This window comes from Doryrhamphus excisus, chromosome 21 (assembly GCF_030265055.1).
Source record: "Doryrhamphus excisus isolate RoL2022-K1 chromosome 21, RoL_Dexc_1.0, whole genome shotgun sequence".
In the NCBI taxonomy this organism is placed as follows: domain Eukaryota; kingdom Metazoa; phylum Chordata; class Actinopteri; order Syngnathiformes; family Syngnathidae; genus Doryrhamphus; species Doryrhamphus excisus.
This window is the reverse complement of record NC_080486.1, coordinates 9,017,620-9,039,079: the sequence shown is the minus strand read 5'-3', so window position 1 is coordinate 9,039,079 and position 21,460 is coordinate 9,017,620. Positions and strand designations below refer to the sequence as shown.

Here is a 21,460-nt window from a genome sequence, read left to right as displayed (position 1 = left end):
CCCGAAGACAGCTGGGATAGGCTCGAGCACCCCCCGCGACCCTTGTGAGGAAAAGCGGTAGAAAATGAATGAATGAATGAATGTCACGGGCCACGAAAATAAAGCTACCTACCAGACACAAATGGCCCCCAGGACACACCTACTTTAGGGTGTAACTGCTCTACCTGGTGGGAAAGGTGGTATATTACAGTTCCGTTAACATTTGATTCATTTTGAAACAGTGGCTCGCATGCAACAGACGAAATATGTATCACCAATTTCCCACGCATGTTCAGATGAAAAGCACCCAATATGTACGGATGTGCGAATGTTCCCATCCAGATGCTGCTGGTAATCAACAGGAGTGTTGTAGCGCGATCATTTGTGCAGCAGGGTCGTTTCCACCGCACGGCTCAGAGAGAGGAGACGCTGCTTTGAAGCGAAAAAAAAAGAAATAAATAACATCCATTCGGCTGTTGCCTTTGTGCACACTTACTGGCGGTATTACATGGCGGTGATGGAGATGATGCTGTGCAGTCAGTCACCTCCTCGGAAAGCACGCGGCCTTGGTGAAGCAACGCCTGCGTTATGAATTTTAATATGGTTGTGATGTCTCGAAACGCAAACTCGACACTGTGCGCTTTAAAAGGAGGACAAGGCGGGGGGGGGGGAAATACCGTTTTCTGGTGAGACAAATGCAACACGGAAAGAAATGCGTGCCCATGTGACACTTTATTAGGCACACCAATCGAATGAGAGCTCAAAAATAAGAGGTACTCGTTTAACAATATTTTTATTATATATTGTTATATACAATATAATTATACACTATACTGTTATATACAATCACAGGGCACATATAGACAAACAACCATTCACACTCTCATTCATACCTATGGATGTCAGAGATGGCCAAGGGTGGAATTGAACCCTGGTCTCCTAGTTGTGAGGTCTGCGCGCTAACCACTAGACCGCCATGCAGCCCCACTAAAAATCAAACCAAAGTAAATATATGTTGATATTTTGTCATAATAATGTCTCATTACTTTTATTAAAGTATGTAATCTTTAGTAATGATCTGGAGGGCATGACAAAGTGGAAAGAAAACTGCTTTAATACGAACATTTTTTAACGAGTATATTGTACAACAGAGCGCCGGCAGAACCAATGTTGTAACAGCGCTGAGTTCATTGTAAACAACAGTACGGCAAGTCCATCATGCATGGGTTTCACACCAACAGCTGAGTATTACAGTATGCAAAAACTGCTCATTCAGCATTAATACAGCTGAGGTCACTATAGACAACAATACGTCAAGTGTAATACTAACAGCTGAGTAGAGACAGTTTAAAGCGCATGTAGAGGTAGATGACACTGCTTGGATGCGGCTCACCCACAACAATACTGCATTACCGCCCTCTAGTGGACCGCGTGGTCATGTATTCACATGAATATTATACTTGCACAACAACACATCAGTAACAGAACCAATGTTGTAGCAGTGGGAAAGAGTTAACTACTCAGCCAGCATTAATAATTAATTGTAAAAAAAAAAACTCTAGGGCAAGTGTAAAACCAAATGCTGAGTAGAGACATTTTAAAGCGCATGTAGAGGTAAATAACGCTGCCCGGATGCGGATCACCCACAACAATACTGCAGTTACCGCCCTCTAGTGGACCATATAATCATGTATTCACATGTATAGTAGTATACTTGCACAACAACACATCAGTAACAGAACCAATGTTGTAGCAGTGGTAATGAGGTAACTACTCATCCAGCATTAATAGTTCATTGGAAACAACTCTAGGACAAGTGTACAACCAATTTCTGAGTATAGACATTTTAAAGTGCATGTAGAGATAGATAACACTGCTTGGATGTGGATCACCCACAACAATACTGCATTACCGCCCTCTAGTGGACCGCATGGTCATTTATTCACATGTATAGTATACTTGCACAACAACACATCTGTAACAGAACCAATGCTGGAGCAGTAGAAAAGAGTTAACTACTCAGCCAGCATTAATAGTTCATGCGTTTTAAAGCGCATGTAGGGGTAGATAACACTGCTTGGATGCGGATCACCCACATCAATACTGCAGTTACCGCCCTCTAGTGGACCACATGGTCATGTATTCACATGTATAGTATACTAGCACAACAACACATCAGTAACAGAACCAATGTTGTAGCAGTAGTAAAGAGCGAACTACTCAGCCAGCATTAATAGTTCATGTGTTTTAAAGCGCATCTAGAGGTAGATAACACTGCTTAGATGCGGATCACCCACAACAATACTGCAGTTACCGCCCTCTAGTGGACCACATGGTCATGTATTCACGTGTATAGTATGTTTGCACAAAGTACAGTAACAGAACCAATGTTGTAGCAGTGGTAAAGAGCTAACTACTCAGCCAGCATTAATAGTTCATGCGTTTTAAAGCGCATGTAGAGGTAGATAACACTGCTCGGCTGCGGATCACCCACAACAATACTGCGTTACCGCCCTCTAGTGGACCACATGGTCATGTATTCACATGTATAGTATGTTTGCACAACAACACATAAGTAACACAACCAATGTTGTAGCAGTGGTAAAGAGCTAACTACTCAGCCAGCATTAATAGTTCATGCGTTTTAAAGCACATGTCGAGGTAGACAACACTGCTTGGATGCGGATCACCCACAACAATACTGCATTACCACCCTCTAGTGGACCACATGGTCATGTATTCACATGTATAGTATGTTTGCACAAAGTGCAGTAACACAACCAATGTTGTAGCAGTAGTAAAGAGCTAACTACTTCAAGCCAGCATTAATAGTTAGTGTAAGGCCATGCAGAGATATGCAGCTTCGAGGTGGAGTTCTTGTTTAAAAAAAATACATCAGGACGTTGCCTACAGCCACAGTGGTTAATTGTTGTTTTTTGACCCCATGCTAATTAGACAGCCCGGTGGTTTACTATAGGAGTACTATAGTACTCAATAGCGAACTGCAGTGTTGCAGGTGTACTTAATCAAGTGTCCAGTTATTGCCCCAGAGCCTCAGGGCCAGTTTTCTATTTATTGTTTTTGCCTGTGGGAGGCAGTAAAAAAAAAAAAAAAAAAAAGTGTGTTTAGTTGTCGAAATCTGGGCGCTCATGAAATATTAATGCGGCTGGGCAAACAACAGGATGTGTAATTATCATCAAACAGTACACGAGTGTACACAATGGCTGCAATCAAGCTTCTTCGCCGTCTGTCTGCTCGCCTGCCACAAAGGTTAGCTTCACTCCTACATCGCTAATTCCTGTTGACCTTTTTTTCTTGGCGAGATGGCAAAAAAAAAACCACTTCCTGTAAAATGCTTATTAAATCACTTACGACGCAATCAGCACGGGGCGGTCTAAAAATAAACAGCTTGTTGATGTTCTGTGTTCACATTTCCTGTCATGTGACGATGATGACACTGGTAAGCACTCAGACTCGACCGAGGCCTCGGAAAAGCAAGCAAAGGGAGAAGAAAAACGATCTGGAGTGTTTATGCATTTGCCTTTAAACGCGTTGATTTCCCCTGATGACGCGGCGTGACTCAGCAACGCTTCGCAGTACTTTTTTTTTTTTTTTTTTTACCCCTTTAGAGGCACTTTGTTGGGGAAATGAGCGATAGCAGTGGAAACAAAATGAGGGCTGCACAATTGCCATCTCTAATCACAAGAGAGGGAACGCATCAATGCGCAGACGAGCGGCGCTACCGTTTGTTTGAGGACTCGGAAGTGGGTCGGAATGTTATATAATAAAGAAAGCCTTTTTTTTTTTTTTTTTCTTCACGTGGAGCAACAAAACTTCCCTTGAAAGTTGAGCTGTGGCGTTCCTAATTATCACACATGATGTCACCTCCACTTGTCTTGCACATGACTGCAAATGGAAGCCATAATATAACCTGCATGGCTTTTATTTCAACACCCAACAGGAAATAATAGTCTTTGTGTGTAATGAAAAGGAAATATGGATTTCATCCGTGCACCCCCCCGGGACATCTTTATGATCAAATTAATTTTTGTTTAAGAGCTTCTATGATGGTAGGAGTCTGCAGCAGAGATGAGATAAGACAAGAATAATTTGTTTTCTATATCGCCGCAGCCAGAGACGGGGTACACCCTGGACTGGTTAGCGGTCCATCACATTCACATGCCCACCTAAGGTGAATTTAGGGTCCATGTGGAGCATCAGAGACAATAATTGCACCCACAACCCTCTTGTTGTGTGGTGGTATCATGAGCAATCAGCATCAGTTGCTGTCCAGCTGCTGAAACGCATGTGTTACGCTCAGTCCTATTAATGCTGGCTCAGCATTACATCACTTACCGCTATTACAACATTGGTTCTGTTGTTGCTGTTTGTAAAATTTCCTTTTTAAGTTAAAAAAAATGTGGTCCGCTAGTTGGTAGTAACCAAATTTGTAGTATTATATGTGGTCTGCGTCCAAGCAGTTTTACAGTATCTACCTCTACATGCGCTTTAAAATGTTGCGGCTCAGTTGTAGGTGTGACACTCATATATGTGTTACAGCTACTGTACTGTCGCTTACAATGTATGTACTTCTTAGTACTATGATTACTGTTTGCTGTTTGTCACTATTACAACATTGGTTCTGTTGCTGCTGTTTGTGCAATATGCTTTTTAAGGTAAAAAAAATCTGGTCCGCTAGTTGGCAGTAACTGAATTTGTAGTATAGTAATAGGTGGTCTGCATCAAAGCAGCTTTACAGTATCTACCTCTGCATGCGCTTTAAAATGTTGTGGCTCAGTTGTTGGTTGCTTACAATGTATGTACTTCTTAGTACTATGAATACTGTTTGCTGTTTGTCACTATTACAACATTGGTTCTGTTGTTGATGTTTGAGCAATATGCTTTTTCGGTTAAAAGAATGTGGTCTGCTGGTTGGCAGTAACTGAATTTGCAGTATTATATGTGGTCTGTGTCCAAGCAGCTTTACAGTATCTACCTCTGCATGCGCTTTAAAATGTTGCGGCTCAGTTGTTGGTGTGATACTCATATATGTGTTACAGCTGCTGTACTGTCGCTTACAATGTATGTACTTATTAGTACTATGAATACTGTCTGAGCAGTTTGCTCTTTGTCGCTATTACAACATTGGTTCTGCTGCTGCTTTGTTGTGCAATATGTATATTAAAAATGCGATCCACTAGATGGCGATGGATTTTCTGCATACATGCTACAGACAGAGTTGCTACTGCTACTGTTACTGCGACTACAACATTGGTTCAGTTGCTGTGTTGTTGTGCAATATGCATATTAAAAATGTGATCCACAAAATGGCGATGGGTTTTCTGCGTACCTGCCACAGACAGAGTCGCTACTACTACTGCTACTGTTACTGCGATTACAACATTGGTTCTGCTGCTGCTTTGTTGTACAATATGCATATTAAAAATGTAATCCACTCGAGGGCGATGGATTTTCTTCATACATGCCACAGACACAGTCGCTACTGCTACTGCGATTACAACAGTGGTTCTGCTGCTGCTTTGTTGTACAACATGCAAATTAAAAACGTGATCCACTAAATGGCGATGGATTTTCTGCGTACATGCTACAGACAGAGTCGCTACTGCTACTGTTACTGCGATTACAACATTGGTTCTGCTGCTGCTTTGTTGTGCAATATGCATATTAAAAATGTGATCCACTAAATGGCGATGGATTTTCTGCGTGCATGCCACAGACAGAGTCGCTACTGCTACTGCGATTACAACATTGGTTCAGTTGCTGCTGTGTTGCGCAATACATAGTACTTGTTAATAAATGACCAATGGCGGCAATGCAATAGCTTCCCTCAAGTTAATGCCTACTTCCAGTGAATGCCATCCTCTCTGTGGTTTTGGTAAACAAACGCCCCCGTCTATAATTAGCGCATTCATTGTAAGCACAAAAACTTGTCAAAAGGTGACGAGACAAAAATATCTTTTTTTATTCCCACTGGCACCAAAGTGTGGTGACATCTCGCTTTACACGTGTGCCACCTCTTCACAAAGTTGCATGTCAATCAGTGCCGCCACTTTTAGTGTAATCCCGTTCGCTAACAAACAAGAGAAAAAGCGAAAGGTGTGCTAGCAGAGTACATCAGGTCTATTTGTTTTTTGTCAACAACACTCTCCATCTTGGCCAGAGTGGTTTGTTTTGTCTCTGAAAGTGCTTGGATTAAAGTAGAACATCCTCTTGAAGGAACACACACTCACACACACACACACACACACACACACACACACACACACACACACACACGGTATATACACATGCATTCGTGTGTAGTGAGTGTATTGTTTTCCATCACTTTCATTCTCTCAGTCAAAAATTCATCTGCAGCCGAAATTGCTTTCTAAATCGTTTGACGGCGCTAATTAGCTCCATGATTACGCGCGGTGGGAGGAGACACCACCTCCCCCCCCTTACTCCCCGCCTGAACGTTAGGACTAATTTGGTTGAATATTCCGAACCCGTGTCCGCAATTAGGCTCATTTGCATATGTAATGGGTTGATTATGTTTGTATTCCCTGACTGCGTATCTGACAGGCGCTTGTTTGGCGAGTAAGAGCAAACTAACGCTAGCTGGGACGCTTTGGAAGATGATTGGTGTAAGATATTTGATTTAAATGACGTGACCCCCATGGACATAAGCAAGGCTCAATTTCGAGCCACAAGGATGTTTTGTTCTTAAATTAAACATGGACGTAATCAGACAAACGTGCCGCAGCACAAATGGTAAAATAATCGTATTGCTGAAGAAAGATGGCAATAAAGTGTAAGTGTGCAGCTGAATTCATTCCAGCCGTCACCAACCGTCCCCGCCTGCTGTTTCTGCAGGACAACATTAAAAAAAAAAAATTCCTCAGTGGACATGTTTTTGCCCTGGGGGGTACACAGAGCCAGTGACCGGGTCTCATTGGGTACACCTGCGCCTTCACAGTGGCGGATAACCGCAAATTGAGGTTGCGACACCCCCCCCCCCCCCTCCCTCCCCTCGACCAGATCCCTTTTTTCAGCCCACTTCCTATTTGCTATTTCAAGAATACATATTCTTATGTATGCTAGTCTATTCAGTATTTATTACTAATCAAGCACCTACTGTAAAATTCTAGTCAAAGATCTCCTATATGACAAGAGTGCTCAGCTGTTTTTAAGGATTGAATGTAAAATTTTATGACAGTAGCCGGTTTTAAGTACTTACTGGAAACTTCTAGTTCAACATCCTCTACAGGAACAGAGCGCTCACTGTAAAATTCTAGTCAAAGATCCACTGGCGGAATTCTGTTTTTAACAAAACTACTGCAAAAAATAGTCAAAAACCATCTGTTGTTTTTAACAAGCTTGTGAAAAATATTTGTCAAAGATCATCCATAGGACAGGAGGGATCTGATTTTAAGAACTTTATGCAAAAAAATCTAGTCAAAGATCATCTGCAGGTCAGGAGTCTGCTGTTTTTAAGGACCTACTGTAAAATTCTAGTCAAAGATCTCCTATATGACATTAGTGCTCAGCTGTTTTTAAGGATTGACTGTAAAATTTTATGACAGTAGCCGGTTTTAAGTACTTACTGGAAACTTCTAGTCCAACATCCTCTACAGGAAAAGAGTGCTCACTGGAAAATTCTAGTCAAAGATCCACTAGCAGAGTGTTCTGTGTTTGAAAAAAAAACCGTCTGGAAGTCAGAAGTCTGTTGTTTTTAGCAAGCTAGTGTAAAATATTTGTCAAAGATCCTCCATAGGACAGGAGGGCTCTGATTTTAAGAATTTTATGCAAAACAATCTAGTCAAAGATCATCTCTAGGTCAGGAGGTCCTAAAGGTCCTTTATATGCAAAGAGTGCTCTGTTGTTTCTAAAAATCTATTGCAAAAATTCTAGTCAAAGAGCCTCTATCTGATAGCAGTCTGCTGTTTCATAGCTGTACTGTACAATTCTGGTCAAAGAGCCTCGATATGATAGCAGTCTGCTGTTTTATAGATGTACTGTACAATTCTGGTCAAAGAGCCTCGATATGATAGCAGTCTGCTATTTTATAGCTGTACTGTAAAATTCTGGTCAAAGAGCCTCGATATGATAGCAGTCTGCTGTTTTATAGCTGTACTGTAAAATTCTGGTCAAAGAGCTTCTATATGATAGCAGTCTGTTTTTTTATAGCTGTACTGTAAAATTCTGGTCAAAGAGCTTCTATATGATAGCAGTCTGCTTTTTTATAGCTGTACTGTAAAATTCTAGTCAAAGAGCCTCTATATGATAAAAGTGTTCTGTTGTTTTAAAGAAAGTACAATAATTATGGTCAAAGACCCCCGATATGGGATGAGTCTGAGGTTTCTAAGGACCTACTGTAAAATTCTAGCCAAAGATCCTCTTTCAAATTCTAGTCAAAGATCGTCCATACAAAAGCACCCATCTGCTGTTTTTATGAATTTGCTGCAAAAATGTCTCGGTTAATTGCTTTGAGGGCATTAACACGGTCATAGGGGCTAGCTGACAAGTCGTGCCTGTTGCCACGGCAACAGTCAAGTTTGTGAGTCATCTCACCTTGGTTGTATAACAACAGTACAATCAATACCAATAGAAACCATTGGACAGCAATATCAATAACTATTACAATGAAGTAACAAGTACTACAAAAGTGCATTTAGATTTGTGTTAAGTAAACCAGAACACAGCTGATCTATAGGCAACATATATTTACAATATGTACATGTACACGCAATCTGAGAAGTCATTTGCAATGTTTTGGCCGCAGCGCCTGACCATAATTTGATGAAGGGCGTGATTAGAGAAGTGTAATGAATAAATTAACTTGACCCCAAGCTGATGTCGCCCAGGAAGCTGTCAGCTCGGTCCGATCGATGCTCGAGCACGCCGTGACGAGACGAGCGGCCCGGACCGGCTGAACTTTAAAGCGATAAATGCAAATACGGACACAAGTATTGTGCAAAAGTGCAGCTTTAAGAAGATTAAACATTTTTTAAAAATCCAAAAAAGCATGATATTTGGACTCAACAAATACTATATAGTCAGTACCCAACAAAAAGGATATCAGTTGATACTGAGGCGGCCCTAAACCAGGATCGCTCCCATGGGTCTTGAGTCAGAACCAGACTGTGCAAAAGCTGTTTGTTTCTTTCTTTGTAACCGAACTCCACACGTCAAAATGTCTATTTCCCCCAAAGTCTCTTTAATCCTCAGCACAACCAACCGAGGAAGGAAGGATACGATATCTAGGAAACAACTTGGATTGGTTCAAGCCGACAGAAAACACATCCTCATCTATCCCATGATGCAATGGAAAAGCTCAAGATCAATTTGAAGAGGTAGGCTGGCCTAACTGGGACACTTGTCCCCATAGAAAATAAAAAAATGGTCAGTTCCAGGGTCAAACTGTGGCTATGACAATTGTTTTAGCTTTTTTTTGTGTTGAGTGATGCAAAAAGCCAAAGAAAAATCGACAAAAAAGTCACTCGAACCTCACTGAACTGAGCTATTGTGGAATTACACAATACACCAATTACACCACCTCATTTTAGCATTTAATTAATGTTAAAAAAACATGCTAAATACAATCATAATAACAACAAAAATAATAATGGCCATCCTTGGGTCAAACTATGGCAATTTTAGTGATATTTGAACCACATTTATGTGTAAAAAAATATTATAACAGCAAAAAAAATGTCATTTTCTTGACATTCTTAATGGTGATACAAGTGTAAAAAGAAGTCAAGTTCCACGACACAACACAACCATTCATTCATTCATTCATTTTCTACCGTTTTTCCTCACGAGGGTCGCGGGGGTGCTGGAGCCTATCCCAGCTGTCTTCGGGCGAGAGGCGGGGTACACCCTGGACTGGTCGCCAGCCAATCACAGGGCACATATAGACAAACAACCATTCACACTCACATTCATACCTATGGACGATTTTGAGTCGCTAATTAACCTAGCATGTTTTTGGAATGTGGGAGGAAACATTCCTTAACATTCCTTAAACTTCCAGACCGTTTTAGTGTAGTAAATACATCTGCATCTTATACTTTTGATGATGTGTGTCTTTATTTGAGGAGCCCAGAGAGGGGCTAACGTCATTGCAGCACCCCAATGAATGCGTTGCTCAAATGTAATACAGTATGGGAAAACTTTAAAGGATTTTCTTAAATTCATATTGGTACATGTTTGTATATTTTTAGTGTGAAGTTGCTGTATGATGACTTTAGTGACTGTTATATTGTTATATACAATATTTTTATACACTATACTGTTATATACAATCACAGGGCACATATAGACAAACAACCATTCACACTCACATTCATACCTATGGACAATTTGGAGTCGCTAATTAACCTAGCATGTTTTTGGAATGTGGGAGGAAACCGGAGTACATGGAGAAAACCACGGAGAACATGCAAAGTCCACACAGAGATGGCCGAAGGTGGAATTGAACCGTGGTCTCCTAGCTCCTAGCGTGCTAACCACTCGACTACCGTGCAGCCACAACACATCCAGTCTAGCTTAACTTTGAACGCGCATATGGTAACCCCTCTTTGAAGCTCACTCAATGGAACGTTCCACTAAATAGATGCTACCTAGTATATGGAGAAAAAAACATTCTATATATTAATGTGAAGAATGAATATTCCTTTTCAGGGTATAATAATAATAATAATAATAATAATAAGTGTCCACTTTAACATTCCCAGCTGTCATTAAAGTGACAGTGAAGGTGCAACAACAAGACGCTCTCTTCCAGATGTTTTATTCATGCTACTTCCACATACAGTTTACGCTATCATATTTTTCCTGACCGGCGCCGGGCTCAGGCGGAGATAACAAGGAAGCAGCCGAGGGGTTGGAGGTGGCGATGGAGGGGTGGGGGGTGGGGTGTATAAGGTGGCGAGGCAAACACCGCAGGACGTAATGGATGCTATCATGGTGCTTAGCGGGGGTGGGGTGTGGAGGGGAGGTGACCAAAGGTCTGCTGGTGATGACATGGGAAGTGTGATGTGATGCAACCGCTAATTGGACCTCTCGGGCTGTTGACGCAAGCCCCGTTTGGGTTCAGTTTGTAAGCGCTAATAGTTTAAAGACGAGCAATGACGCTTGAGTTTTGGGTCAGATAAACGCCAACGTGCTGCGTTCAAAGCGGTTCGGAGTTCAAGATTTTATGCTGCCATTGTTGTGTTCTGACACATTTAGGTTGGATCCAAACATTCCAGTTTCCTTAAATGCAGCATAAATATAATCAATAGTGTATGTTGATGTACACCTGCTATTTGCTAAATAGCCACATGCTAAAATGATCTTAAAACATCACTAAAAACCACTGAAGCATGGATTATCAACTTTTTAACGACACCAAAATCAAACTTGTGTACATTAGTTTGTGTTCTGTTACAAGTGAAGCAAATAAACACAACAACAAAGTATGAAATTGTTCACATCCATAAGTCCTGGTAATCCATCTTGCTGGAATCAAACAAACCAAAAAGATTTGAGGAAAACCCACAAAACGACAAAAAGAAGATGTACAGTTCCTGGTTGGTCGGTTCTAGAACATCTGTGACTCCAGGTCAAAAGGAACCCAAAAACACCTTCTGTAAGTCCTCTAGCCATGACACAGTGCCTAATATTTGGGTCAAGGGAGGGTCCAACTATTAAAAACACCTCCCAGTATGATGCAACACAGTTTACACTACAACCACAATCATAAACATACTATTAAATTAATATAAATTTAATAGCAAATATGATTATCTTTAAAAAGACTTAATTTTCAATGGAAGTCTTGTATTGGTTGTACCTATTGAGCTGTTGACATTCACATTTCAACAACAACATTTTAGCAGTATTTAATCTCCAAAGTAGGGTTAGAGGGGGGGCGGTCTTCCTCCATGTGGACACAGAAAACAAAAACCAAGTCCACCTAGCATCATTTATCCACCAAAAGAAAAAACATGTACAGTTCCTGGTTGGTCGGTTCTAGAACATCTGTGACTCCAGGTCAACCAAAAGCACCAAAAAACACCTTCTGTAAGTCCTCTAGCCATGACACAGTGCCTAATATTTGGGTCAAGGGAGGGTCCAAATATTAAAAACACGTCCCAGTATGATGCAACACAGTTTACACTACAACCACAATCATAAACATACTATTAAATTAATATAAATTTAATAGCAAATATGATTATCTTGAAAAAGACTTAATTTTCAATGGAAGTCTTGTATTGGTTGTACCTATTGAGCTGCTGACATTCACATTTCAACAACAACATTTTAGCAGTATTTAATCTCCAAAGTAGGGTTTAGAGGGGGGGCGGTCTTCCTCCTTGTGGACACAGAAAACAAAAACCAAGTCCACCTAGCATCATTTATCCAACAAAAACAAAAAAAAAAACATCCCAAAAAAAGCAAAAGCATATAAAAAAAAAACAACAAACCTGTAAAGCTCGGCTGCAAGAAAAGTCCCAACGTCCCCAAAAAGGACTCCAAAGAAGTCAAAGCATGGCTGGACTCCAGCGAGAAGATTGTTTAAAATGACAAAAGTGGGAGGCAACAAACCACACCGCAAAATGCAAACCAAATCAACAAAGAAATATTACCAAAAAAAAAAAAAAAAAAAACAAAAGATAAAAATGAGAAATATTTTGGTTATAAAAAAAAAAAAAAAAAAAATTCTCAACAACGACTGAGAACCGCTGCAGGCTCTCAGCCCTGGAAAGCAAAGTGCAAGTGACGCGTGCACGAGCACAGCCATCAGGACAAGTACATGCTGGAAACTTGAAAAAAAAAAAAAACAAAAAAAGAAAAAACAAAAAAAGAAAAAAAACCCACCACGTCAATGCTTTAATTAAACATCAGCAAAAGAAAAAAAATTAAAAAAAATGGAGGGGAGGAAATTAAAAAAAAAAAAAAGGACGCTGACAAAAAAGAAGAAAAAAAAAAAAGCACAAATGTACTCACCGAGCGGGAGAGTAAAAGCTTGCTTAAAAAGGAGCTGAAAAGAGTCAATGGCGCTGCGGTGATGGTGTGTGTGTGCTCTACAAGCTGCCTTCTGTCATGTAACCCAGTCGCCGGGGCTGATGGAGGAGGTCCGCGGAGGTGAAGCAGCTAGCTAGTCCTTATCGCGCCATCTCTCTCGCCGCTATGTGTGCCTTCTATTTGGACGATGATGCCTGCCTTCCCTCCCTCTCTTTTTAAAGACGACGTGAGCGCCACATCGCTCCAGCCGCCGGATGCGCTTTTCTCCCTGTGTGTGTGTATGTGTGTGTATGTGTGTGTATGTGTGTGTATGTGTGTGTGCTCTCAAGAGACACGATTGGCCAGGCAGGGAGGGAGTGAGGAGGGAGGATGAGGGAGTTACATGGGGGTACCAGCATGCAGACATTTGAGCACCGTTGAAGAGGTAGGAGCTGTCCTTGGTTCTGATTGTGCTGCTAGGGAAATACACACCTCCCTGGCCAGGTTCAATGCAAAACATAATGTCATTGTATGGTCATATCACCTCGTACTTTGGCACGGGACAAAAAATTACAAAATAAAAAAACAAAAATTATGGAAAGCAGGAAGTGAACAAATGTAACAGTTACTGATTGTAAAAGTCAGGGTTTTTTTTGTACTATTATAAACGCTTTCTTGTTAAATTCTCTTATTAAATCCTCAGTTAATTGCAGTCTATTTGCTTATTTTTTTAATTAAAACACATTTTTTTAAATAAAAATCATTATAATAAATAAATAGTAATACAAATATAATTTACAAAATGTCTTCTATACTTATCGGGTTTTTTCCTAAAGCAAAAAGAAACACCACTATTCAGTGTGTTTACTTGTGTATTTCATACATTCATCCATTTTCTATGCCGCTTATCCTCACTAGGGTCTCGGGTATGCTGGAGCCTATCCCAGCTGACTTCAGGTGACAGGACTGGTCGTTGGGTATTTTTTGTTATTAAAATTCTATATTTTAAAAAGTAATAATAATAAAAAGTAAATAAATCAAATAATTGTGATGAAATCATTACTCATTACAGTCATATCACCTCATACTTCGGTACAGGACAAAAAATAAAAAATTACAAAATTAAAAAAAACAAAAAAAAAAAAACTTAAACTGGTACCAGCATGCAGATTGAAGTGGAAGGAGCTGTCCTTGGTTCTGATTGTGCTGCCAGGGAAATACACACCTCCCTGGCCAGGTTCAATGCAAAACATAATGTCATTGTATGGTCATATCACCTCGTACTTCGGCACGGGAGAAAAAAATTAAAAAATTGAAAAATTGAAAAAAAAAACCTTAAACTGTATTATGGAAAGCAGGACGTGAACAAATATAACAGTTACTGATTGTAAAAGTACCAAAATAAAAACATCAGGGTTTTTTTGTACTATTATTGTGCTTTCTTGTTAAATTCTCTTATTAAATCCTCAGTTAATTGCATTCTATTTACTTATTTTTTAAATTAAAACACATTTTTTTTTAATAAAAATCATTATAATAAATGAATAGTAATACAAATATAATTTACAAAATGTCTCCTATACTTCGTTTTTTTTCCTAAAGCAAAAAGAAACAAAGAAGCATGAACATGCATCAGATTACAATTGAATGCATCACATAATCAGTTCACAGTTCCACATGTCCAAAAGGAGTAGGAAGAAGCAAAGCTTATTAAATCCTACCCCTCCATCTGGTACTTTTACAATCAGTAACTGTTACATTTGTTCACGTCCTGCTTTCCATCATACAGTTTAAGGTTTTTTTTTTTTTGAATTTTTAAATTTTGTAATTTTTTGTCCCATACCGAAGTACGAGGTGATGTGACCATAATCAGTAATGAGTTCATTACAATTATTTGATTTATTTACTTTTTATTATTATTAATTTTTAAAATATAGATTTTTAACGACAAAAAATACACAATGACCAGTCAGCTGGGATAGGCTCCAGCATAACTGTGACCCTAGTGAGGATAAGCGGCATAGAAAATGTATGAATGGATGAAATACACAAGTAAATAGACTGAATGGTGGTGTTTGTTTTTGCTTTAGGAAAAAAACGATTATATTTGTATTACTATTAATTTATTATATTATATATATTATATATATATTTTTTATTAAACATATATATTTATTAAATATATATACTATATATTTTATAAAATATATTTTATTAAAAAATGTGTTTTAATTTAAAAACTAACTAAATAGACTGCAATTAACTGAGGATTTAATAGGAGAATTTAACAGCAAAGTGTTTATAATAGTACACAAAAAAACCCTGATGTTTTTATTTTGGGATGTTTGAGGTTCTTTTCTGTTGACGACACCCCCCCCCCCTCCCATGAAGGATTGTTGTGGCTCTTGATAGCATTTTGAATTTGGAACAGCCGAGTGGTTTCATGCAAAAGTCTCCCTCATTTATTAAACAAACTCACCTGGGAGGTGCATGTTGTTGCTCAGTGTAGCATGCAGGGAAGGGGGTGGGGGGGTGGGGGGTGTAATCATGTGTTATTGATGCACTGGCCCCGGACGCCACTTGTCATGACACACACACACACAAAAAAAAGACTGCCGCCCCCCCCCTTCATGCATCCATCATAAGCTGCGTCTCATTTAAGCTTGTGGTGTCCTTATTCAGAGATCACATTCCTGGCGTCTCCTCTGGCGGGACACGTGTGGTCTCGCCGCGGTCATAAAAAGCAGAAGACGGCTGACAGGCGGCGGGTAATTAAGGACGCCCGTGGGTGATCGCGATCCCGAGACCTCAGAATGGATAATTCCTTGTAATCCAATAAGACACTCCATAGCCATAACAGCCATGATAACGCACATGCGCCAAATTGATGCTGACGCCGTCTTTTAGTCGTCCCTCAATCTTCGGGTCTTCTACCGTCATTCTGACATAACTGTTTGCGTCCGTCTCCGATGAACAAAGGAAGGTCTATTAAGTTTGCTGAGGTCCGGTGACCTCTCACCTTAGGCATCAATCCCCACAGACGGAGACGCACCAACATCATGGACGACGTCCCCCACGTAGAAACCTCAATCAATTTACTTTCAAGTTTCATTGTCATGGAGGAGAGGGAAATAATTGGTTTGGGAAACAGCAGGCGAGGAAAAAAAAAGGAGCAAAGGTGCCGGCGAGCAGAGATGTCATGTGACGCGGTTAGCTTGTTAACAGCAGACGTGTTAATTGACACGCCGCATTGACGGCGGTTTCCATCTCGCCGCCACACGGGAGGGCGAGGTGACCTTTTCACCACAACGCAGGGGGAGAGGACACACAGTCCTCCCTCGTTTATCACGGTTAACTGCTTCCAGATTCAACCACGATAAGTGAATTTTTGCAGCTACAATAAATAGACTACAATCTTTACCATTATTAGAGCACTGTAGATATAAAATAACACCCCTATAGTCACGTTTACGCTCCAATTATTCTTTCTTTACACCAAATTACAAACTGTAATGTATGGGATCACAGCCAGAGAGGACCATGGCTATAACTATTAGCAAGCTAGCAAGCTAACTCATTCATTCATTCATTTTCTACACGCTTAGTATACAGTCCTCCCTCGTTTATCACGGTTAACTGCTTCCAGATTCAACCACGATAAGTGAATTTTTGCAGCTACAATAAAATGACTTTAAATAGACTACAATCTTTACCAGTATTCGAGCACTGTAGATATAAAATAACACCCCTATAGTCACGTTTACGCTCCAATTATTCTTTCTTTACACCAAATTACAAACTGTAATGTATGGGATCACAGCCAGAAACGACCATGGCTATAACCATTAGCAAGCTAACTCATTCATTCATTCATTTTCTACCGCTTTTTCTCACAAGGGTCGCGGGGGGTGCTGGAGCCTATCCCAGCTGTCATAGGGTGAGAGAGGCGGGGTACACCCTGGACAGGTCGCCAGCCAATCACAGGGCACATATAGACAAACAACCATTCACACTCACATTCATACCTATGGATAATTTGGCGTGGCTAATTAACCTAGCATGTTTTTGGAATGTGGGAGGAAAACGGAGTACCCGGAGAAAACCTACGCATGCACGGGGAGAACATGCAAACTCCTCCACACAGAGATGGCCGAGGGTGGAATTGAACCCTGGTCTCCTAGCTGTGAAGTCTATGCACTAACCACTCGACCGCCGTGCCACCACAAACTAACTCAGTGGCTTCTAATTTATTTACTCTATTCTGAAGTGAAGACAGTATTTAAAATGTGAGGAAAGAAGGACAAAAAAGCTAAAAGTGCACCACTTCCACACTGAATGCGAGGGGAACTGCTTTTCACTCTAATATAATGTCACAATAATGAACATTACTGGTGTCTAGTGGTCGGAATACTACATATATATTTGTCTTTCAATATTTTTGTACTACTAATAGTCAACCACATTAAGAAGGACAAAGAAGCTAAAAGTGCACCACTTCCACACTGAATGCGAGGGGAACTGCTTTTCACTCTATTATGGTGACATGTGCAGTGTGATGGTTTCATATAATGTCACAATAATGAACATTACTGGTGTCTAGTGGCCGGAATACTACATATATATTTGTCTTTCAATATTTTTGTACTACTAATAGTCAACCACATTAACTATAGGGGTGTTATTTCATGTCTAGGAAGCTCTAATTAGGTTAAAAACCTATTTAGAAGGTTGGAGCCAGACATGTTTTCGTGCTTAAAACATCATCAAGCTTCTTCAGGCTTCACTACACATCTAAATATGACACCTGGCTACCTTTTCAATTTAAATTACAAACATGGGAGGTGCCAGTTTGACCAGTTTGTTTTTGCCTCGTGTGATGCTGCTAGTGTACAGTTCGAGTGTATGTGCGTTAAAAGTGGATAAAGTGAGCTTGTTGGGAGAGTCCGTCAGGGGAAAACACAGCTTATTAGCATTAAAAGTTACAGACACACAAGTGTTCCCGGTAGAGCTTACTAAAAGCGCTTTTAAGCTGTCTAAATTCCAGCATGAAGGCTAGATTTTAGACAACACACTTCCAGTACACTATTGTGGAACCTATGAGGTTTAGCATGAATCCCCTGCCACCACAAGGGGGCACTAACAAACGAGCGTGAATGAACATATACAGTGGAGTGTAAAAAGTGTATAAACTGTGGTTTATTATACCTAACTTCAAGTGGAAAAGGTTCAAAAGCCCTTTCTAAAACTTTGGGACTCCTGCAAACCACAGAGAGAGCCATTATCCGCAAATGGTAAAAACACGGAACAGGGGTGAACCCTCCCAGGAGTAGCCGGCAAACCAAAATGACTCCAAGAGTACAATGTAAGTCATCCAAGTGGTCACAAAAGACCCCACAACATGACTCCACCATAAGAAAGACACCAGGCAAAAATAAACATCACGGTATATAGAAAAGTTACAAGACCAAAGGCGGTTAGTGCACAAGCCACACAGCTAGAAGACCCGAGTTTGATTCCACCCTCGGCCATCTCTGTGTGGACTTTACATGTTCTCCCCGTGCATTCCAAAAACATGCTAGGTTAATTAGCGACTCCAAATTGTCCATAGGTATGAATGTGAGTGTGAATGGTTGTTTGTCTATATGTGCCCTGTGATTGTATATAACAGTATACATAGTGTATAAAAATATTGTATATAACAATATAACAGTCACTAAAGTCATCATAGAGCAACTTCACAAACATGTACCAATATGAATATAAAAAAACAACTCCATACTGTATTGCATCTGAGCAACGCATTCATTTGGGTGCTGCAATGACGTTAGCCCCTCTCTGGGCTCCTCAAATAAAGACACACATCATCAAAAGTATAAGATGCAGATGTATTTACTACACTAAAACAGTCTGAAAGTTTAATGAATGTTAAGGAATGTTTCCTCCCACATTCCAAAAACATGCTAGGTTAATTAGCGACTCCAAATTGTCCATAGGTATGAATGTGAGTGTGAATGGTTGTTTGTCTATATGTGCCCTGTGATTGCATATAACAGTATAGTGTATAAAAATATTGTATATAACAATATAACAGTCACTAAAGTCATCATACAGCAACTTCACACTCAAATATACAAACATGTACCAATATGAGTATAAAAAAACTCCTTAAAATTTTTCCCATACTGTATTGCATCTGAGCAACGCATTCATTGGGGTGCTGCAATGACGTTAGCCCCTCTCTGGGCTCCTCAAATAAAGACACACATCATCAAAAGTATAAGATGCAGATGTATTTACTACACTAAAACGGTCTGAAAGTTTAATGAATGTTAAGGAATGTTTCCTCCCACATATCCAAAAACATGTTAATTGGCGACTCCAAATTGTCCATAGGTATGAATGTGAGTGTGAATGGTTGTTTGTCTATATGTGCCCTGTGATTGTGGTCTGACAAGACAGAAGTTGAACTTTATGGAAGGTGTGTGACCCATTACATACATTTAGCGTAAAAGTAACGCAGCATTTCAGAAAAAAAAAATCATACCAACAGTAAAATATGGTGGTGGTAGTGCGATGGTCTGGGTCTGTTTTGCTGATTCAGGATCTGGAAGACTTGCTGTGATGAAGGGAACCATGAATAAAAGTCCTGATCTGAATCCTATTGAGTTGCTGTGACATGACCTTAAAAAGGCGCTTTTAGGCTCCAAAAAGCCTCCAATGTGACTGAATGACAACAATTCTGCAAAGATGAGTTGGCCAAAAATTCAGTATTGTGTTCATCTGTGTTGTCATTGATTAATATTTTAATTTATTTGATGATCTGAAACATTTATGTGTGGAAAAACATGCAAAAAAAAAGATAAATAAACACTTTTTTCACACCACTGTATAAGTACACAAGGCAGCTAGCGTGACTTTGTTACATAAACGCACAACGCAGTTATCTTCAAGCTGTTTTTTTTTTTTGTCTTGTTCATTCCAGTGTGAGAGCTAATTAACAATTGGAACACAAAGCCACCTCACCGGGCTTCTATTGTGGCTATTTGTGGGACGCAATTCCAAAAAAAAAAAAAAAAAAATCTTCAACAATGATTTATTCATTGCACTTTTTCCACCATAAATGTAATTATAAACACTAGCATAGCCCGGAGCATGGGGGGAAAAAAAACAAAATGAAACCAAGCTGATTCTTTAAGCAAACTCCATTTAAGCGTGTAAGTAAGTTCTAATTAAGAAGCGGGGCTGCTTTATTACTAATCATGATGCACACGCAAGGCCTTAACGACCTTAACGGACAAATATAGACTTTTAACACTCCAACTACAAAATATGACATTTTTTTTTGTAACTTTTACTTTTACTTTGAATAATTTCCCAATGAAGACACGGCGCTAATTAGCGCTGCGTATCAGAGAACTCAACAAAAGACATGTAGTGAGGAGGTTGCGTTTATTCACGGGGGGATTCTCAGCTTATATGCTTGCTATGTGAATATTAAATCAAGTGTAAGGCTTAGCATCTGATTAGTAACCACTTGAATGGATTCTCCCTTTTTTTTTTCTTTCTTTCTTTTCATTGCAGCTTGATTGGGAAGAAGCAAAGAATTGTAGCCACTCCACGGGGCTTGTTTCACAACAATTAGTGTCAGGAAAAGTGGACTATTTTCTTTGGCTGGTTTGTTTACGCCAGTTAGGAGGATTGCACAAACTTTACAAGGAAAATCAAACAAGCCGACATTGTTTTCCTGACTTTTAATCACACTTAATCACACTTTTTCCACTTTTCTGACCTACAAATGTAGCTAGAATGTTATATTTTTGTGTTAAACGATGCCAAAGTTTCAGATAATGAGGTTTGCGTATTTGGATTTGAACCCTGAAAGAAGTTTAGGGTGGCTCAAAACGCTCGGTTTCAGAAGGTGTGGTAAAATTTCCCCCTTTGTGATGTCACAGAGGGACGGAATTCCTTATATGGGCATGTCGGATAAGCACTCTGCCCTCCTCCAAGCTCTGCTCCTAGTCTGTTTAGCGGGCCGTGGGTGGAATACATTTAAACCACAAAACCCCAACCCATGAAATCCAAAGACAGCTGAATAGGTGCAGATTCTGGAAGAAGTAAAAAGCTTTGTGTGCTGGTTATTGTGTGTAGCTGCTCTATAGGAGTCCACAACTCAATACAAAGTGCCAAAAAATTCCCCTTTCCTTCCCAAAGCTCTGTTTTTGTGACCCAAAAAATGTATAATGACCACATGTGTTGTGCCAAGATTGTCTGCAGTTAGTAAAGTTGCCTCTGACAAAGTGTGTCCGTTTGAGAGGAGGAAAAGTGGGCGTGGCCAGATGTGGGGCGTGGGTGGGATAAATTAAAACAGACAGAATCACAAATCCAAAGAAATACAGCTACAATAGGTGCATATTCTGAAAGATCTAGAAAGTTTTCTACGCAAGTTATTGTGTGTAGCTGCTCTATAGGAGTCCACAACTCA

General features: G+C 39.9%; 1 protein-coding gene across 3 annotated transcripts in view; it reads right to left on the bottom strand.

The window, feature by feature from the left end:
• The window catches only part of LOC131108654 (RNA-binding Raly-like protein), a 109,557-nt gene that overhangs the window by 58,999 nt on the left and 29,098 nt on the right, over positions 1-21,460 (bottom strand). The window contains exon 1 of one of the 3 annotated variants that reach the window (XM_058059846.1): positions 12,459-13,269. The exons of 1 other annotated variant lie outside the window; for it this stretch is intronic. The gene's annotated coding sequence lies outside the window, so the exon portion shown is untranslated. Of the gene's footprint in view, positions 1-12,458; positions 13,270-21,460 lie in introns of those variants that run through there. One more of the 3 variants, XM_058059845.1, reaches the window with a different exon arrangement.